Source organism: Bombus fervidus, chromosome 3 (genome assembly GCF_041682495.2).
Source record: "Bombus fervidus isolate BK054 chromosome 3, iyBomFerv1, whole genome shotgun sequence".
Classification (NCBI taxonomy): domain Eukaryota; kingdom Metazoa; phylum Arthropoda; class Insecta; order Hymenoptera; family Apidae; genus Bombus; species Bombus fervidus.
In genome coordinates, this window is record NC_091519.1 from 13135518 (window position 1) to 13156695 (window position 21178).

The 21178-nt window shown below is 32.7% G+C and overlaps 1 protein-coding gene and 1 long non-coding RNA gene across 3 annotated transcripts in view; both read right to left on the reverse strand.

Annotated features, from left to right (window-relative positions):
* The window catches only part of LOC139985255 (uncharacterized), a 66436-nt gene extending 55311 nt beyond the window's left edge, over window positions 1-11125 (reverse strand). For both annotated transcript variants that reach the window (XM_071999547.1, XM_071999544.1), the window contains exon 1: window positions 10749-11125. The gene's annotated coding sequence lies outside the window, so the exon portion shown is untranslated. The remainder of the gene's footprint in view (window positions 1-10748) is intronic.
* Window positions 11126-11944: 819 nt separating this feature from the next.
* On the reverse strand, window positions 11945-15722 carry LOC139998495 (uncharacterized). Its single transcript, XR_011803311.1, has 2 exons — window positions 14633-15722; window positions 11945-12465 (listed from the first exon to the last, which is right to left on the reverse strand). It is a non-coding gene; the product is annotated as an uncharacterized lncRNA (long non-coding RNA).
* Window positions 15723-21178: the final 5456 nt, after the last annotated feature.

The following is a 21178-nucleotide window of genomic DNA, read 5'->3' on the forward strand; positions in this document are numbered from 1 at the left end:
ACGCAAATACGTATTTATATCGCATTTGTATGTGTCCTATGGCTTTAAAAATATTACGAGGCAGTACATGACGATAACAAGCGAAACGAGAAAGTAGAATATTACTTGACTTTCGATATTACATCTGTTTCAGCTGTATATTCTACGACCAATGGAAATTCGTCAAGCACAACTTGAATTTTAATCAAACCTTCCAACTAAAAGTATTTTCCATTTCGATTTCATAATACAAATTCTATGCCATATATTCGCCATGTTTTTCGAAATATTATTCTCCGATCACGATAACAATAACGACAATGACGTAGAATACATTTAACTTTGCATATTATATCCATTTCTAACCTACGTATATATCCTGCAACCGATTAAAATTTCCAAAGCACAAATCGAATTTCAACTTTAATCAACTGTTCGGACCAAAGGTCTTTTCCATTTCGATTTAATAACGCAAATAATAATAAGAATACTTACTCATATTTTTTCTTCTTTCTAAATACTGTTACAATCATGCAAGGCGGTGTGCAACGATAATAAGAAAATCGAGATGACAGGAACGGTCCTTAAACGCATAACTGCGCAACTATACGTGCAATTCGAAGCATTTCAATAACAGTCCCCGGAGTAGGAAACACTTCAAGTATGCGCTATCCTTGAATGAAGGAGTTAGACAAACTGACCGTCGTCTGCTCATTGTGGAAGCGCTCGATAATTACCAGTTCCTGGGGATTTTCTTCCTTACCGGTGTCCTCAATGAAAACTTGGTCCATGTATATTACTTTAAAGATTCAACCGGAATAATTAAGTAAGTCGAAAGTCCTTTAGACGCAGTCGTTTTACCGTGCTCGGTAGCGACATCTCGCGTACGCGGAAGCCGGAAATACAAGAGAAATTAAATTTCGCGCTACAACGTTCGTATAAATGTCAGATTTTAGATGCAAAAAGTTTCCAATATAATTTTCCATTTTTTTTTTTTTCTCCATTCGATATGATGATTACGGTGAAGTTGTTCCCATTCGTTAGAAGATGCGTATGTAATAACAATTAAATAATTTCTTTATAAAAGGAAAGAAACTTTTGGCACAAAGTAATATGTTTCTTCTTACGATAAAATACCTACTGTACGTAATATTTACGCGCAACGATCGAAACAGGACGCAACGATGGTAACGTGTCATAACGATTTTAATTGCTGGATCCTTTTTTGTTTTTATTTGTACCAGGTTTACGATCGTTTGATTAATATAATTGCGCGTAATTAACGACATTAAAATGCGATCGATCGATACTCGTTGAAGACTGGGTTGTTTAGATAGGAAATTTCCATAACATTCATCCCTGATCATCTATGCAGATTCGAGATATGTACCGTTATACCATGTTGCGTGAACAACGAAATAAGCGTAACCCGTATCATCGGTTGACACAGTCAACATAGTTAAGGTAAACCAATTAAGGCAACGAGTTAGTAAAACGATTACCCTCCACGTTTTCTCCACGTTTATAATCGTGTACGATCCGCCTACCATGAGAAAGGTTATTTGACAATAGACAAAAAATAGTGAAAAGTCATGTAACAACTATAGCATTGAAGAATTCGATATTAACCGGTTAACCGAGTCGTTTTTTAAACTGGTTTTTTAAACGCAATTTATTTTTAACGGAAATAAAACGTCGCGTAAATAAGAGAACAGCAATTGGTAATTTGTATACTGTTCGTGGATTTCTAGCTATCGAACGTTAAAAACATAGACAGTTAAAATACTATAATAAAACGAATTCGACAAACAGGCAATGATAATTTATTGAAAATTAGTAATGAAAAATGAACGGAATTTGCAAGAAAACAAGGTTATAAGTTGTTATTTTTAATATTAGACGCTTGCTTATTATTGGGTGGCAACCAAGTGTTTACGAATTTTGTCATTAGGTGGCACTGACAGAATCCGCAATCACTTAGTTGCCAATCCAATATTTATCGTATGCAACGTATACGAGATCACGAGCAAGAAGAACCTTCGATATCTCGAACGATTTTAATCGAGATATAGTTGCAAACAACTTTTTTCATTGACTGTTGCAACTGCAATGCTATCTCAAAGTTTATAAACACGAGCGCAACATTTGGAAAAGAAGCGAAGAAACGTTTTGCGTTTGTAACAAACTCGAAGGACGAACATCTTTTAGACGAACTGTCAGAGCGAATATTCATAAATAAAATTGTTCGTTGTACACGTCTATGGATACGGTGAAGAAAGCTTTCTCGCGAGTTTAGACATTGCCACGTCGGATAAATAGATTCGCAAAGCGGAAATAATAGTCTTGCAAGTTCTTCTCGCGAATAGTACGACGTTGGCTGATAACGAATTAACGAAACTTTACAAGATCTTGTACGTTGTGTAATTGGGAACTTCGTTCGTGTACGAATGAAACTTCTAGAGAAGCGAAGGGAAACATAATATCGCCGACAGCTTCGAAATATTTGTAACAGCCACAATGTGATCAAATCGCGAGTTTAAACGAATGATCCGTTAATAAATGTCAGACGAAGCAGGGAATTATTTTGGCGGAGAAGTAATAAAAATTGGTTCAAGTTCGTGGAATTTTCCTTTCGATGCCAAAATACGTAATGTGCGAATCGATCGATCTGGTTAAATTTTTGAGATTCGAAACTTAGTGAAAGAAATAATTTGCTTCTAACGACAAGTTCTTCGTGTATCATAATCTTTCATAAGCAGATTAAAACGAGTATTATTTAACAAATTGTATATTCGATGATATACATTTGATTTGTATAAATCGGTTTTGTTCAAGAACTTCAATTCGAATATACAGGATTCTTTATGAGAGAAAAAGAGAAAGAAAATATGGAATACAATTTTTCCATATGACGATTCGTTCTCGAGAAAATCGCGTTTGAAAATTTACCAAGCGTACTAGAACATGGCTAATTCTGGACTGGGCAGGAGTAAACAATCGACAGGACGTTATTCTACGTGTGAAAATAAACTGAGAACGTGGAACAAAATTGATTCGCAAGACGCTTTGTTTTCAAGAAAAATACATTTTTTTAATTTATCATACACGCGTAATGAGCCAAGTTCAAGTATAGTTGGTATGTGAATTTTCAAACTTGGAATCTCTTGAAAACAAAGCGTCCTACGAAACAATTTTCCTCTATATTTCTTTCCCATTTTTTCTTTTTCTTTTTTTTTAAATAAATATGTTTCGATAAATTTATAATTACCGTTCCTTATTTTTACAGCGTGTCATACGAACGATATATAAACATAATAATCTATAATTTTGTGATGATCTAACAAATCCACCTGCTATTTATTTCTATTAAATTTCTACATATACATATTATTAACCATTTATTTTAAATTTTCCAATTATTTAATTATGCAAGACGAAGGTAAAGGATGGTCTTGAAAAAAAAAATTAATCGAAAACGTACGATGAAACATCCGCGTGCCAATGCTCATTCTTGAGAAAATCGATTTCGAAGATATGTTGGCTATGCGAAGACTGGATTAAAATTTGGTTGAATAAATTCCACTGCGTACGTACATATACAGAGTGCAATTTCCCGAGAGTTTGAACCGTAATATTTTCGATACTATTCATTATATCGAAAAATGCTTCGGATAAAAGTTTGATGGTTGTAAGGAAGACATATTCAGACGTTGCTAGTTTTTCTGTAGGTGGTGGCGCAACCATCGTGCAAAGGTCAACTTTGTTTCTTCAAATGGAATCACAAAAGTTCTTAATACATTAATCGATGCAGCTCGAGATTCTCTATAGAAAGTTATTTATTAACCTACTTGCGTCGAACAATTATTAGTTTGGTAAATATTTTAGGTATAAGAGACAAGGAAAGACGCAAGACGCCACTTCCGTATTTGTCTTCGCGCTTGTCTTTCGTACGATAAATTTCACGAAATGAAAGTTAAAATATCCGTTAAACTAATATTTCTTCGACGTAAGTGGATTAATAATTTTTTGCACGCAGAATCTCGTTTTTAACTTTTATCCGAAATATTTTTCGATATATTTAAAAATATAAATATAAAATACCTCGTTTCAAACTCTCAAGTAACTCGCCTTGTATATAGCGTGTTAGTATGTATATGTTAATATTGCTTTAATTTTATGCAAGAGAAAATAAGAAAGATAAGTTTGAAATAAAAAAGGAGAAATTTGCGATCGTTATTAAGAAAGGTTTTCAGACATTTTATTACGAATTTACGACGAGCAGAAATTATACGAAATATGTAACGATTCGATATTTTTTGTAAAACTCGTAAAACATAATCGACGTTTCAATATCTCGTACAGAAACTTCCAGTCGATTATGGAGTTTTCTATCTCACACAAGGTAACAACTGTACTTCACTGTCAAAAAGTTATCACAATTCAAGGAAACTTCGAATTACCAAAGTTCCTTCAATTTACGAGAGATCGTCTACTTTCCTGAAAACTTTCCTCTTTCGTATAGGAAAATATTATTGGAAATTAAACAGTTTCGATCTTTACCGCGATCCATATATCATTACTATGTTATTTTTATCGATTTATACGTATCTCCTAGCACCTTCTCGTGCAGAATATCCCTGCGTGGTATTACGTTATCGAATTTACTTCACTTCAGGCTTCAACTGAATTACAGCGTAACGACATTAATTTTCGTCTCTTTCTTCCTTCAAAATTAAAGTCACATCGACGTATTTTAATGTAACTGCATTCCGTTAGAATTTGCACATCGATTAATTTCCTTCTTCCTCTTCTTCTTCCTTTTTGTTCTTCTAAAGTTACAAATACCGTTGAAATGGATCTCGCTTCAAGCAAAACTTTACCTCTTCTCTAGTGTTTAGTTTCCTTAGTCCTGCGAAAGCTACAATTAGGCCCTGGCATAACGATTCTCTTTCCGGCGGCTTCTTTGGTTTCAATTTAGTACCGCGAAAAGATCGCCGACATACAGAGACAACGTCAACGATAAAGCGGAAATGGCGACAAGCCGAAAGGGTCGGAAAACTTCAATAGGCCTAACGGCCATCAATATATCAGGTTGTCCGAAAAGTGTCTTTCTTTTATAGACACGTCTTTTACAACGATACATCTTTATACGAACATGAAACCTAATCCTGTCGAACGTTATGATCTTTATTTTGATAGAACAAAATGGATACGTAAATTCGATAAAATAATATAAAACGAAAAATGTTGCGCATCTATTATTTCCTTATAAAATGAAAAAAACTTTTCGAACGACCTAATATTTCGGCACCGCAGTCATTGATCGTCAGTTAGCATCGGAAAGTCAAAAGTGAAGAGTCGTTAAAATCGAGAGTTGTCATATCACACTACTGCATTAAGTTCGAGTTCAATAATCATCGTTTTCTGTTTAATCCACTGTAATTAATCCATCCATCAATACATTATCACATAGGATAGAAACTACTGGAAATTCTAATTTCGAATATTTATAATAAAGAATTTCTATAATACATTCATCCACGCGTTTGCTCTCTATATTCCGAGATAAAAAAAACATCAACAAATACCGTTGGCATTTTTAGCTAATTATGTAATAACGACGACGAAATCATTGAATGTATGCGTTTAACCGCCTCGCAACTATGGTACAGATATCTCACGATATTGTATATACACAGCTCGTACGATGGCCACGGACAAGTTATTTCGCGACGCAATACGTTTGTACGATGCTACGAATGAGTTATTTCGCAACGCAATATTGTTCGTACATTCCCACGGACGAGATATTCCGCGCGTCTGTTTTTCCGCAATTAAGCACAACTCTCGCCCTAATAAACAAACACTTGCCTTTATACGAGACGGTTTTGTCACATTCGAATGTGTATTGTAATTTTATGAACATAGTCAGATACACGTTCAGTTTGTAAAATTATAGTGTCTTTTCTCCTGTCTCACAAATTTCCTATCTTTTTATCCACTGTAAACGTCCGATACGAAGATTTCCAGTAGAAACACAATTCCATTGATTTTATTATCCAGATGAACTACGTACGATACACGTGTTGCATAATATTTGTATCATTATGTATGTAGTTCATTTAGGCGATAAAACGAATACGCCATGGCGCAGTAACAATAATACAAATCTATACAATATATTCTTACAGGATTTATCATAATCGATAACGTAACGATCTGCAATAATCACGAAACTTCGAAGCAAAACGTCGATAAAAACGTGATCGGCGAAGCAGAAAATACGAATCTCGTCGAACGAGATCCAGCAGTTTAAAATCTGTTATTCTTGATGCGCGAGCCTACTTTAAAATCGAAGCGTTCGTAAACCGATTAAAATCGTAACTGCTCAATTACGATAATCAGGTGAACTCATTGGCCGAGGATCAAAGGTCTGGAATTAATATCGAGCTTAGTTGTTGGGTCACAAATAGGTCGTATACACTCGCTTGACGGCTATTCGACGTGCTTTGACCATAAAGCTTCGCAATACCAGGGCATCTTCAACGAAGCGCGGTGTAACGTTGCAGCAGACAATGAGAGCACCGACGTGAAAACGTACATACTTCATGGCTGCTGTCCCTTCCATTCTCGTTTTCTTCTTAACTGACTACGGACGAGGAAAGGAAAAAAAACTTGTCCTCCACTTTTCATTTCATTCCTTACGTTACTATACGGAGGCATTGTCAGCGTCTCTTTGAGATTTTGCTCGCGCGTTTCTTTCGCGTCACCTATCGTCGATGCGCGACATTATTCGATATCAACAAAACAACGCCATTAAGACACGTATGGTCTCGCCCTTGCAACGCCATTGCGGCTGAGGAACTATACTACGCGTGATATAAGACGTATTATAGCAACGTGATATAAAGCGATAAAAATTATGTGGTTTATATAATTTGTATTTTCTACTTCTTTCGAGACAGGAAAATTTATAACGGCGAGGATTTATAGAGCGAACAAGTAGGTACATACGTTGACTTTTAAAGGCTTGTGCAAGATTTTTAAGCGGAAATTCAATTTCGTTGGATTCTGTTTAATTGGATTTGAATTTTTAAAAGGTAATGAATTTTACCGATCGAACTGTTAGTTTAAGAGCGGCCTTTAATTGTATCGCGAATATTATTTTACATTACTATGCAACGTTTCCTCTATGTAATATATTCAATGTTTGTATACGCGATCTTCGGCTTAAGAATTACTCAAATATTTGATTTTAATACGAAGGATTGTTTTAAAGATCATTTTCACCTCTATAAATATTTATTGTGTAAACCGTGTGTATAATTTGCGTAGAGCTTAAAGGATTTCCAATTTAACATCAGCACGTGAATTAAAACCGTTACTTGGAAAAATCATCGAACTCAAGAATCACACTGTTCCTCGTGTTCAAACTTATCCGCCTGTGCAGTGTCGTCAATTCACTTTTTAGATTTCTACTGAATTTTCAAAATAAACCTCGAACGTATCTAAACCGTGAATTTTTACGCATTTATAAATAATTTAAAATATATGTAGATATTATTCTAAACACTATGAAACTGTCGATTAAAGAATTATTATTCACGAGAATATAACTTTATTATTATTTATTTAATTATTTCGCTAAATCGATTCCTTGTCTCCTACATTTGCAGAAGAATATTTTTGTTACGTCAAATACGTTTCCATTTTATATTATCTTCCACAAAGGTACTACACACGTATTTTCTTTCTGTCTATCTTGACTTCAATTTTATTAACTCGTCGCTTGTTGACTTTGTCAAATGTCCTTTGTTAACTTTCAAGTTGCGAAGCACGATAAGCTTCCTAGGTACGTGTACCACTCGGTCTAATAAAAAACATTCAGGTGCAGGAAAAAGAAAAAGGTCCAAACGCACGCTAATAAATGGCTATATTTAAAAAATTACTCATACTAAATATATTAAGAGCTAAACGACTTCAATTTTATTAGCTCGTCCCCTGCTGTCTTTGATGTTGCGAAACACGAAAAACCTTCCTATCGCTCTCATCTAATAATAAGCATTCGGGTAGACGAAAAAGAAGAAGATTCAAGCCTGGATCAACGGAAAGTTCTACTTAAAAAATCAAATATCAAGAATCGAAAAACTTTTATTCATCTCGGATAATATCGTCCGCGAGATATATCTTGTTAAGATGATCCTCCTTCGAAGATTAGACGCTTCGTGACTATATAAAATGGTAACGAGTAGCGCCCTCTCCTAAAGTATTTACAAAACAGGGGTAGGTCAGTGTGAAATTAAACGGCTGGAATTTTCAGCGATTTCCATAGACAGTGTCTTTGAAATACCTAATCCTGGCTGTTTCACGTTTAAGCGAAGTAGCGCTCCGCTTTCCAGCAAAAAGCAAATAGCTATATTCCGGGGAAGTATTTGAAGCATTAACTGGCGAACAGATCCGAGAGGAAAAGTTTCGTGAAATTTACATCTTGAATTTCGTTATTTCATTTAACGCGGAGGGATTGGCGTCCGCTACGATCGATACGTTGGCAGATTTGCCTGCGGTTTCTCGCGATTGTCGCGACGATTCTAATTGAGTTTCGCGAAAGAAATGGAATTAAACGTTGGCCGTTAATCGATGGGTGGAAAATAAAATGGATTGCCATGATTCGTCGTATTCCCCCGCCTTTTGCTTTTTTCTCGTCTTTCGCGTTTCACGGTCTTCGCAAATTACTATATAGAACCGTACTTTTCTGCTGGCAACTTCAGTTTACGAGATTAAACATTAGCTGGTCCCGTTTCGTTTGATAAAACTGACGTCTCATATACTACCTGAGGCATTCTACGAGCTTGGCGCAGGTTTAATGGAAATGTTCGGTAAATATGGACACAGATAGCGAATGTTACTTGTATAAACATTCACTCTGATCGAGAAATAAAAAATCTGGTATTTTCTGCTCTCGTGCTGAATTACAGTGGTTCGCGAAAATATTTGAATATTTACCTGCAAACTCCTTGTGCACATATTATTAAGAATATCTCGATATCCTATCGATACTGTGACAAGATTAACGTATTATTAAAATTTCAAACGAGTATGAAAATGTATGTAAGAATTATAGGACATTTACTGCAATTAATTGTATGTTTGAGACTACTACTCATGTTGTATACTAATTTTTCGTTAAGCATATAAATGTCTTGCAACCTCTCTCTTTCTCTCTCTCTCTCTCTCTCTCTCTCTCTCTCTATATATATATATATATATATATATATATATATATATATATATCGAATTGGTTTAAAATTTTACATAATGTATTAATAACAAGGGTTATGTATTTAATTAATGTATTTAATATAATCGAAGAAATAGTTTCATTCGTTGTGTTAAGAATTAACGAGAATACGAGTACGTAATAGGAATTTTAATAATCCCAGAATCCCATAGACAAGCAAAAAAAAAAAAAATAATTTAATTGAATTTGCTTTAGTTCAACTTTATTTCATTTTATTTTAATGCAATTCTATTTTATTTAATTTCAATTTCCATTTTGCTCTCATTTTATTAATAATTTAATATAATCCTAACTCAATAACATAAATCACGTAAAAAAAGGAGATATAAATAAATCGGTACAATACGATGCAAACTAAATTTATGTACCAAAACTTTAACCACACCTTATAGATACGATAACTAATTGAAAATTACGTAAAAACTATTTGTAATAATCTGCATTGCTTGTCGGGTTGGAGGAGATATTTAATCAACAAATAATTTCGCTACGTTCGAAATCTTCTCGCTCCTTAATCCATTTTCTCTCTGATTACACTAAACAGTATTAATTCCGTTCTCAATTAATTAATCTTATCAGTAGTATACTTATAGCATTCTATAAAACATTAAATAAGTGACATTTAAGTTAAAGAATTATTTGCATATTATTATTTATACACTTTTGTTTATATATATCATTATAAAGATTAATGGTATATATTAATAAGTTAACATATTTCTTAAACGAATGGAAAAATGGAAAGTCGATGAATTCTCATTTAACAAGCGTGTATCATTTGTAGCATTATGACAACTTAGCGATTCATTTGCTCAACAAGTACTATCTTCAATAACTAAATCGTTTTAAATTAGTTAAACCTTCAGTGTCCTATTTTCCTATTCACTAGACGACATTTTTAATACGAATCAATTCGTTTCGCTAAAGACACTAAAAATTGCTTATTAAAATAGAACTATACATTTTATACATTTTATACTAGTTCTCATTATCGTATGATTACGATAACCTTAATAAATACACGATCTTAAACACTAACAGCATAAACAAGCTTATCTCAAGTATATCAATATTACACTAATATGTAGAAGTTTGTATTTCCAAAATACCTGTCTTCAAAAGTAAAACAATCACAAACTAGGCGGAAAATAAAGTAAACAATCATATTGCTCAATAGTCTTAATAAATAACGCAACGATACTACAAGTAACAAAAATTGATCCATAGCATATGTCCTCACAATTAAATTACGAATTAAAAAGGAGAAAAGGAGTAAAATTAACAAACCGAATGTAAGGAAATGAAAAAATCATTCTGTATTATGTTTCCCTCGCTAGCGGCGGGATATTCAAACTTTTAATAATGATGGCGTCTCTTCAATCAAAGTTACAAGAAATCACACAACCAAAAACTTTTACCTCGTAATAACGGTATTATTATACCACCGAATAAGTAAAAAATTAAGACTCACCAAGAAAACAGTATAAGCAACGAAGATTTACAGCTCGGTCTTCGCGAGACAATAGTGGCGGTTGGTGACAGACAAGTGGTCGAGAAGAGTATCCGCTACTGCACAGTCATAGACATAGATCGTGCACCCGAATTGTCCCGTCTGTCGGTGGATATTACGTGCAACGACCTCCGTGATTCGTTTCTTGCGCTATGCGAATAGGTGCACCTGTTTGCGTGCCACTTAATGTCACGTACACGCACGAAACAGCTCGAGAATCATCCACGAATCGACACGGATTCGCGGTTACTAATCGCTTACCAAACGTCGATTACGTCGTTAGCGCTTCAAAAACATTCGAATGTAATCGTTCTGAACGATAAAGGAGCTTTATAATATAAACGATCCAGTTCCTACCGCGTTCACAGTCGAAGCGGTACTGCGAGGCTCGTCGCGACCCGGCGTCCCCTTCCACCATCGACCCCGAGCCCAGTAGCCAATCAGCGTCACGCATTCTCCAACGTTCAAAATCCTTCCGTTGGATCCACGGACGGCCGATGTCAGTTTTGCGAGGGGGTGGAAAGCACTTTTGGCGGTCTCACGTGTTGCTTCGCTGTAAACATGGATGATCTGGATTTGATTCAATTACCCAAAACGAGAGAAACGGTGTTTGAGTGGCGGCGCGAAAATTGCCGATTTCGTTGCGCATATTGACAAAGATTGTGGCGAGGGATCTGTGTGGTATGTACTATATAGCTTTTCTCGCGGGTTATGTTTCTTTATATTGTATATCGAAGTACACGTTTGACGTTTCAAGAGAAGGTTTGCATGCCTTGTATAACTTGAACTGTAGTTTAAATTTACAACTTTACTTTAGTCTTTATGTTCTCTTACTTTTCATTATTTGAAGTGCCATTTCTATGCACTTTTGCGAGAGGTAATCTGTGATATTTGTAAATAGGTACTACATATATACGTACGTTAATCCGTAAATGCGTAATATTGCTGTTTGGTTATGTCTATATTTTCTAATATGACAAATATGCGTATGGCGGCCATCTTGCACAAATAGACTAATATTATTGGCGTAATTACAAGCGTAGTTACAAATTACAAGTTATAAATTATTCCTTTTTCCAAACAAGGAAATATACGGGAAAAAATAGAACAGATTCTTACGATTATTTTTTTGAAGTTTTGTAATATACGAATTAGCATTTTCTTTTATTACATTTGAAAAAGTCATGTATTCAAGTATTCATGAGAAACGAGAGACAGAAAGGGAATGCAAACATGGAAAGTTTCGAATATGTAAAACGTAGTGAAATCCGTAAATGATTTCATAACTGCTCTTGAACATTTCTTACAAACAAACAAGTCATCTCATACTTTTCTACAGGAGAAATACATATTTATCAGAAAAAATTCCATTGATGTGATCTATGAATGCTTATGCATCCAGCGAAGTCTGTGATTATTTTCTTTATCTGGAAATGTACGTTATAGTTTTGAAGGTTATTTTTACATTATTTGTTCACAATCGTTATAAAAAGACCGGAAATGTATTCAGGCCACGCACATGCTTTACTGCTTTATACGATCGATGTTAAAAAACAACTCGTACCGAAAGGATTAATATAATTTTTATTGAAATTTTTTATTTCGTATTCATAAACGAAAACTGTGTTGTGTTGTTTCTCCGCAAATATGTAAAGCGATTCCATTATATTATAAAGTTCTGAAAATCGATAGTTTTCGATATTCATTTCGTTAGTTAAAATAGTTAAATGACTTTCCAGAAACAAACCATGCTTCATGGACATTTTGAGTTTAGTTAGCGTAAAAGTTAAACTTTGTTCTGTAATTAGTTAAGTTACCTGAAATTAAATGGATTTCAAGTAGCTGGTATGTGAATAATACTTAAACTAGCATGTAATGCTTAAATCGTAAAATAAATAGCGTATACATATAAAATCAGTTGAATTTAGGGAATCAATATCTATAAACGTGAGACTATAAATAACATCTTTAAGTCAAAGATTATTTGAAAGAATTTCAACTTCACTTCAAACTTGAAAGGATATTTCAGATCAAGTAAATAACAAATTTATACCGGTATAGTGATCTCAAGTTTCTTGAATTCAAACAATTTGTGTAATCGGTACGAGAATGTATGCAACATGGGATATTAAAGAGAATCGCACTGGGCATTATTGCACCATGTACGTCATAAATCGTCGATGAAAGCTCTGAAGCGGGCAAAAAAGTTTATAGGTTCGATAAATAAACTGTTCTCTGTAAATGAAAAGTTAAAAAGTAGGTAACCAGCGTTAATATCAATAGGATATCAATTTCATCGAATAATTTTAAGGATCTTTGTATTATAACATATCTTTTAGATAAAAGATAATTGCTAGTTAGCAATTGCTTGCTTTATAATGGAGAATCCACAAGTGTTTCTGCAGTAACAAAGTAATTAACGTTTCTTTAAGGGACTAATTCTTCTTACAGATTTCTCTCACCTTCGTCTTTGAAACTATCGATAAATTATATTTACGTCTTTCGAAAAATTATATCTTAATCCTTAATAATGCTCACAGTTTTGTAGTATTTAATATCTTTTGATTTATTCGAGATTTCTTCAAATCTAATACAAAATTCAAAATATATCACGTATTTATCGCAGTCCATGGATTATGCTTACAAACTTGGTTCATATACGTACGTATGTGTATTATACATTATTGTATTTAAGAATTTATATGATTTTCCCATGAAATGCCTCTAGTCTGTAGGAAATAGTCTGTTACTATTATGGTTTAGATGGATGAATATTATGACATGTCGTTTAACTGTATGATACCATCTATTAATGTACCAAAGATGACTTTAATGACGGTTTAGTGGATATTGCTCTACAACTTTGATCGACGTGACTTGCTTCTATGATGCACTTCGGCAAGCTGATTTCAGCGAAATCAAGTCAAACGAAGTTTCTTATGTTTAATATTCATATAAACTTACTATGTATGTATGTAGTTTGTTTCAATAGCATCTATGTAGTTTGAGAAACTCGTTGATAACGTTGTTTCAATAATACAATCATAGTTGTATTTATGATAATCATGATTCTGATTCAGGCTATTAGAGAATGATATTTTTTAAATACAAAAGATATCGTTTTCCCTTCTAAAACATGAGATCACCAAAGTTATAAATCTGATAAAATATTTAATAATTGATATATGAAGAGTGAAATAATTTTAATTTTTCAACCATTTAATTCTGCGTTAATAACAAAATACAAGAACGTGTTAAGTGTTTATATATCATTACTAATTTAATTATTTATATCACTAATAAACAATATTCTTAATTTACAATTCTTATATTATTTAATTGTATACTATTAATGGAATGATTTTATATAACTTGCAATTCAATAGAATAAAAACGTGAATGAAATATTTAAACATACCTACATACATAGATTTCCAATAATTTTACGTAACTTTATGAATTAACACGTTACAATAAATTTTGCATACGGTATACGGTATAGCTGTTACATTTATTAAAAATGATTCTTGTTCAATTATATTCGCCACTTACATTGCGGAAGCGTAAAATTATTTCAAACAATATGAAAATAATTTATCGTGAAAAATATTTTACGTACCGTTTCTCGCTTTTATCGTAAATTAAGCACGTTCCCATTTCTAGCCGTAAGAAATAATGGATAATCGATAGGAACAGCGTAACGAAAGTAAAAATCATTGTTCATTCAGTTTTGAACGTAACTTTATCGGCTGTACTTTTTCAGCTACTTTGATTTTACTCAATTTCAAAGAACAGATTTAAATAATAGCAGGCTCAACGTATGAAATATAACGTCGAAACATTACCGCGACTGTCTTGAACAGATTTCCGCCTGTAGATGACTTTAAACGTTTCCGTATCTCGTAATTTGCGAGAAACGAATCTCATGCATTTCTACGAGACCTTGCTCTGTCCATCTTACAGTTCCTTCCTTGATTGACTTTCAAATTTCCCCCTGGATTCTAGGCTGTCTCTGTCATATAGAGTGAAGAGTTCGCTGACCCTCGAAGCAAAGGGACAAGCACATAGAAAGTCTGCCTTTGGGGTTGGAAGTAAGCATAATTTACGATACGATGATCTAATCCCTTCATCACGCTTGGAATATACATGGTTGCCTGTAAAAGGACGCAGTTTTATATGCAGGAAGTTGCAAAGAAAAGATCTGTGTCTTTTTGTGACCTTATAGTACTCGCTCAAGAGAAACGGAAATTTTAATCAACGTTATATAATATTTGAAATCCAATTGCTTGGGCAAGAAAAAGAGAAAAATATTCTTCCGCATTGATAAAAAATATTTCATTTGACTTTCTGTTTTAATATACTGCGGGCACAAGAAAATATTTGCGCATGTCCATATTTTCCAATGAACCGTTTTCCTATCAGCTTTTATATTTCATTTTCGCAATATTAAATCTTTGTAATCGTATGAAAGTACCATTAAATAATACCAAGTTTAATACATGTATATCATATCTATATTCATATTATTTAAATACTTTTCGTAGTCACTGTACAACTGCCATCTGTGGATAATACATAAATATATCTCTATTTATTCCTTCCGTAACCGGTATTGCACGACATGCATTATTTATTTATTTGTTCGTGTGTCCACAATAGGTAGAATTCACTTTATGTGTATTCATAAAAGAAAAATTCAGTGAATTCAAATCAGATGATGGAGGAGATTTTATTGGACATGTTTGTTCTATCTATATTATAGAAGGTTCGATTTAAACGTTCGATTTAAATGTTAAATAAAAATTACGGGATATCAAATAAACGGGATTAATTTTAGGACCTATACTTATCACACATTTTCTACTTTTCTCATTTAACGTGTGCTACAAATTTACGAAGTTTTAGATCACTTTCTTGTAACATTCTCGCTCTCTCTCTCTCTCTCTCTCTTTCTCTCTCTATCTTTATCTTTCTCTCTCTATATATATATTTTAAAATTCTAAAAAATTATACAGATTCATAAAAATATAATTAAAGACTCTGTAATATAGCAGTTTTTAAATAAATATATATAGTTTTTAAATAAATGTTAAATTTCTGCCGACTATTCGTATCACATTACGATTACGCTCTTTTAGTTTTATAGCTTACGAAGTTAGTTTAGAAGTCGAAGCTTACCTCGCAGGCTTACACAAAAGTATTAGCAAAAGTTTTCCTATCAAAAAAAAAAAAAAAAAAAAAAAAAAAAAAAAGGGAAAAAAAGGGAAAAAGTTGTAATCGCTTTAATCCGCAGACTGTAGTTAACACGTTTGTGTTTCGATTTAAAAGTTAATTCAATTAATCCGTAGTATCGAAATGTTTGCTAACTGTTATTTTATATTGCGCATATTATTTGATATTTAATCGTTTGATAAATACCATAGATATCTGATATTTAATCATTTAGATGAATTTCATAGATATGTGATATTTAATCGTTAGGTGCGTCCGATCGAAGTTTGATATTTATCTGTCTACGTCCTCTAAGGGAAGATTTAATATAAAATAATTTTTATAACGTTCTAAGACATTTATAAAGTGATTACGTAGCGCTCTATGTTAATTCGGAAATTTAAATAAATTCGAGAATTATCAACACCATTCGTTGTTATAATGATGCTTAATAACTCGGAATACAAGCAGCTTTCAAGTAATCGGATAAAATTTATTATGCTGCTAAAGTAAAAGTATGATTTATACAAGGTAAAATCTCCTTTGTAAGTAGCGTGATGCTCGTAATGTCAGGCACACGAACTATACGCGCATATTATATCACGTAATTTCAGCTTTATTCCATCTCTTAATCGCTTGGTTTAAAGAAACCGTAAGTAACAAGCGAATTCATACCGTAAAATAGTTTTATTAAACTTGTCAGCAGATATAAGAAATATACTCGTAGTATTCAACTGGAAATTCAAATGTGAAAAACAACGTTCGGGAAAATTTGTGACATGTTGAGAAATTTTATACTCGTGTCCAGAACTAAATTGATAACATATATATTATTTGTAGAAAATTATATTTATGCATATATATGTAAACATAATATACATAATTTGTTCGGAAAATTAATTAAAAAATTAATTAAGAAATATTCTATTATCATTACGATTCTATTATTTTTCATTTGATAAAAAATTAGTGTACAGCAACTCATGTTTATTCTATTGGTCTTATTTTTAAGGTTCAAAATATATATCGAATTTCGATTTTCCATCATGCTTCGCTTATGATTCATAAATATTAATTAGCATGCGATATTAATTGATGTTATAATTCAGAGTGTTCGATATTCATTTACATTTATATTACTTTCACGTTATAGTTAAATATTTAACGTTAGTTAAATATTTTATTATTTGAGAGACTTGTATTTATATTTCATACGCGACAAAAATTGAGAATTATTCACGTTTTTTAACTTAAGAATCCTACTTTTATTTCAATTAAATCTCGATCTTTAAACCTTCATTTATTCGCGTCAAAATTATATCCTGAGTTTCAATCCTACGCTTTTCTATGTAAAAACCTTTTAATCCTTATTTTTCGAATAGTTCGTGAGAATTGATCTTCGCGCAAGAATTAACGCCACTCAGGTACTAATTGATTCCATCTCCAGAGCGCTTAAGTGACATTCGAATGTCACTTGAGTAGTTCTTATCCTCGCTGTAAAATACGACAGAATTTCGATTCCTCGATCATTAATTACATTATGAGACTACTTTCTCACGCTTTTCCATTCCACGCCGTGATTCCCCTCGCCTAACTACTCTTTCGTTATAGCGCCGATCAGACTTTCAACAAAGTCACGATTAATCTCGATAATGAAATTTCCATCGCTATCGCAATACGAAAGATTATTCTACGTTAAACCATATCTTTTTTTTAATTGACACAATGCATTAACACGTTGATTGCCACGTGAATTTTATAGATTTTGTCCAATAGGTTGAAACACAGGGTGATTCTACGTGGAAAAAAAAGAAAGATAGGAAAAACATCTGATATAATTTATTACAATTAATTTTTTTTCATCCGAGGTTTCGTTGTCGAGAAAATCAAGTTTGAGGATTTAACAGGTATACTTAAATTTCTACAAATTTTATTCCACATTTTCCACTCGGTTCTTTACATAGAATCAGCCATTGCTTGTTTCCACTGCAATATTTTTCACCCCATTTACATTATTAAAAGTAACATTTTACTTTTCCAAGATATTGTGTTATATTTGCACAATCTTGTCTGACAACGTTACCTAATTCCTTCACATCGTTGGAAATTCTTTGGCCCGTGAGATTTATCTTATTTTAGTGATCCTGGAAAATTCGATGAATAACAGTCGATTTTATCGATACGAGGAATTTTAAAGTTCGTTCCTCGGTATTCGTGTAATTTCATTATTCGCGTTTCATTCGTTGGAAACTTACGTTAATTTGCTCGCCAACTAGAAATTACGTAAGCCCGTCGATTTTTATTTCCACGAACTGTTACAATGGGATAAATTTTGTTGCCATAAATTATATTTAACGCAGAGTTATCAACCACGAGCTATTGTATAAAACTTATTGCTTATTGTATAGAACTTTTAATATATCGTAGATCAATAACGTATTAAGATTATGAAAAATAATTTCACGTGGCTGAGATACGACGGAGATTTGGAAGATTTCGAAGATTTATGCTCGTAATATTAAGACTTATATACGCGGCTTGAATATTTATGTATTCTCCTTTAATATCCTTAATCCCTTCGATACGTATAAAATTTACAAATTGTCATTTTAACACACTTCAAATATAGTTCACGTGGACTACACGCGGGCGATGTGGTTTCGAATTTATCAACTAAGCGTTATACGTTTCTCAATGTGGACATTACTTATGTACACGGAATGTACGATCATAGTTACAAACGCGGCTGAAAATACAGATTTGTTAATGGTATAAGTTATAATTGCACAATGATGAGTCATACCAAAAGAGACTACCATAACTTCGAATATAACTTTTATCGTTACAATTCTATGTTAACGTTGTATTTGCACTTGACAGTTTGTTGAATTGCGTAATTTCACGAAGATGGCAAACTAAGTTTAAATTAGTTTAAGAATATAAGTTTAACGACAAGTGAAATCTACCAGTTTCTTCTCTTTTTTTACTTTTCTTATTTGCTTCGTGGCGGCACTCGACAGTAAAATACCACCGCTCGACACTAACTAGCATAGGACGACGGTACGCAGTGGTTCGTAAAAACTTCGACACAAAATATAGCATGGCTACGTCGTACTGTCGCGTATCGGTACTTTTGCCCATCTTATTAAAATTCATAGTTCATTGTGAATTACTAAAATGTATTAAAAAAAAAAATTTTGGCATAAAATAAACGTTATTAAAAAATAAAAAAAGAAAAAAAAGAAAAAATTACGCCTTTACAACATAAAGAAGAAAGGTCATCACTGGCAAGGGTGGGGGTACTGTGGCGGCACTCGACAGTAAAATACCACCGCTCGACACTGAACTAGCACAGGACGGACGGCCCGCAGTGGTTCGCGTTCGGTACTTTTGCCTAATACATCTTATTAAAATTTCATAGTTTATTGTGAATTACTAAAATATATTATAAAACAAGTCTTGGCAAAAATAAACGTTAAAAAAAAAACTGTGTTTCGCGCTAGGTTGTTAAACGAACTGCGTTCGACAAACAGGGTTCAAATCCCGATCCCCCCGTTCATTTTTTTTATCTTCCACGACTCAAGAAATGAGAAGAAAAAAAATATTTAATGAGTTTTGTATAATTCTTATCTATCCAGAAATAATTTAAATGTAGAAAACAATTCAAGAAAATGAGAAATATATATTTGTTTCGTGTGCGATTAAGAAGTTATATCCAACGAATTTAAAATAACAATTAAGTATTATATCGAAGAGATATTCGTTTACGAGAGACAAGACACGATACATTGGAATGTTATTTCTGCAAAATTGTTTTAGAATTGTTCTTTGGATATTTAATAATACGTATCTTGTAAGTTAGAAAAGATACTCGTGACTTGTTATTTTTTTTTGTTTTTTTGTTTATTAATGTAACTTTTACATACTGCTGTGTCCGCTAAAATAAATCTAAATATTATGGAGGTTTCAAGTACGTAACGACAAGAAGATATTTTGCCGGGAAAATAGTAGTAAATGTTCAATATGTCGATGTTAAAACGCCTTTAATGTATTCGATATAAATATATCGAATTCAATTTATTTTCAAATTACATTATTATTTAATGCTCGCGAGTAACAACCATTTCCAATTACATACTTAATGATGTATCTATTATCAGAACTTATTAAAACATCGCATCTCATCGAAGATCGCGTTATTCTGTGATTGCTTCGTACTCGCTACGTTGTATGTACGTACACGTAATGAGAATTGAAATTTATCGAAAGCGGAGCTGCGGTCTGTGAGTAATTTTTTAACAAAAGCGAAGAAAAGAATCGTGTTAAATCTAACTAAGTATCTCTGTCTGTTGTCAAAAATATTGCGTTAAAATTGCGCACGTGGCGAATAAATCATAAAAGAATAGGAATAGAAGAGGCAATTATGCCATAAAAATTAACAGGAAAAAATAATCTACTGATAAACAAAAGCTTGATTCTGTTTATTTTTATAGGATAGTTTGCTTTTTAATTTTTATTTATAGGCATAAGGGTAACCATTAGAAATACTTATCGAGATTTAATGGAATTTTCTGTTAAACTTGCATCTACCTTGATTGGAGGAAATTTTAATTAATTTCATTCTTAAAACTTAACGAAACAAAGTAAATGTCTGCTTAACATTCATCATACATAAATTGAATTCGCTAAAATCGATGTACCAAATACATTTCACCATGATGAAAATGTTTTAACGTTTGCATTGATATAATAGTGTTTGTACTGGTGTATTTATCGATAATATGTTTACTTGAAATACGTGAAAACGGCGTATAACTACGACAGACTGTTTAAAAACAGAATGTAAATTATTGAACGTACTTTCGCACTGTGACGATAAATTGTGGGGATTGTTAATGAATTATTATGCATTCGGTAATAAAATACGCTTACAAAATACAACATCTTTTTGCTTGGAAGCTTTGATATTAATATTAAATATGCAAACAGGATATACAGCGTGATGAAGGCTATTCATTTAGTTTGCTTATTACTTTATAGAATGTTATAAACGTTAACTTCATATAGTTTAAGAAAATTATCACGGAATATACGTCACGTTGCACATGGAACGTTTGCGGTGACATTTCAGAGGCTGATTAACAAAATGTTATTATTGTGCCGTAGAGAAATACGAGGAA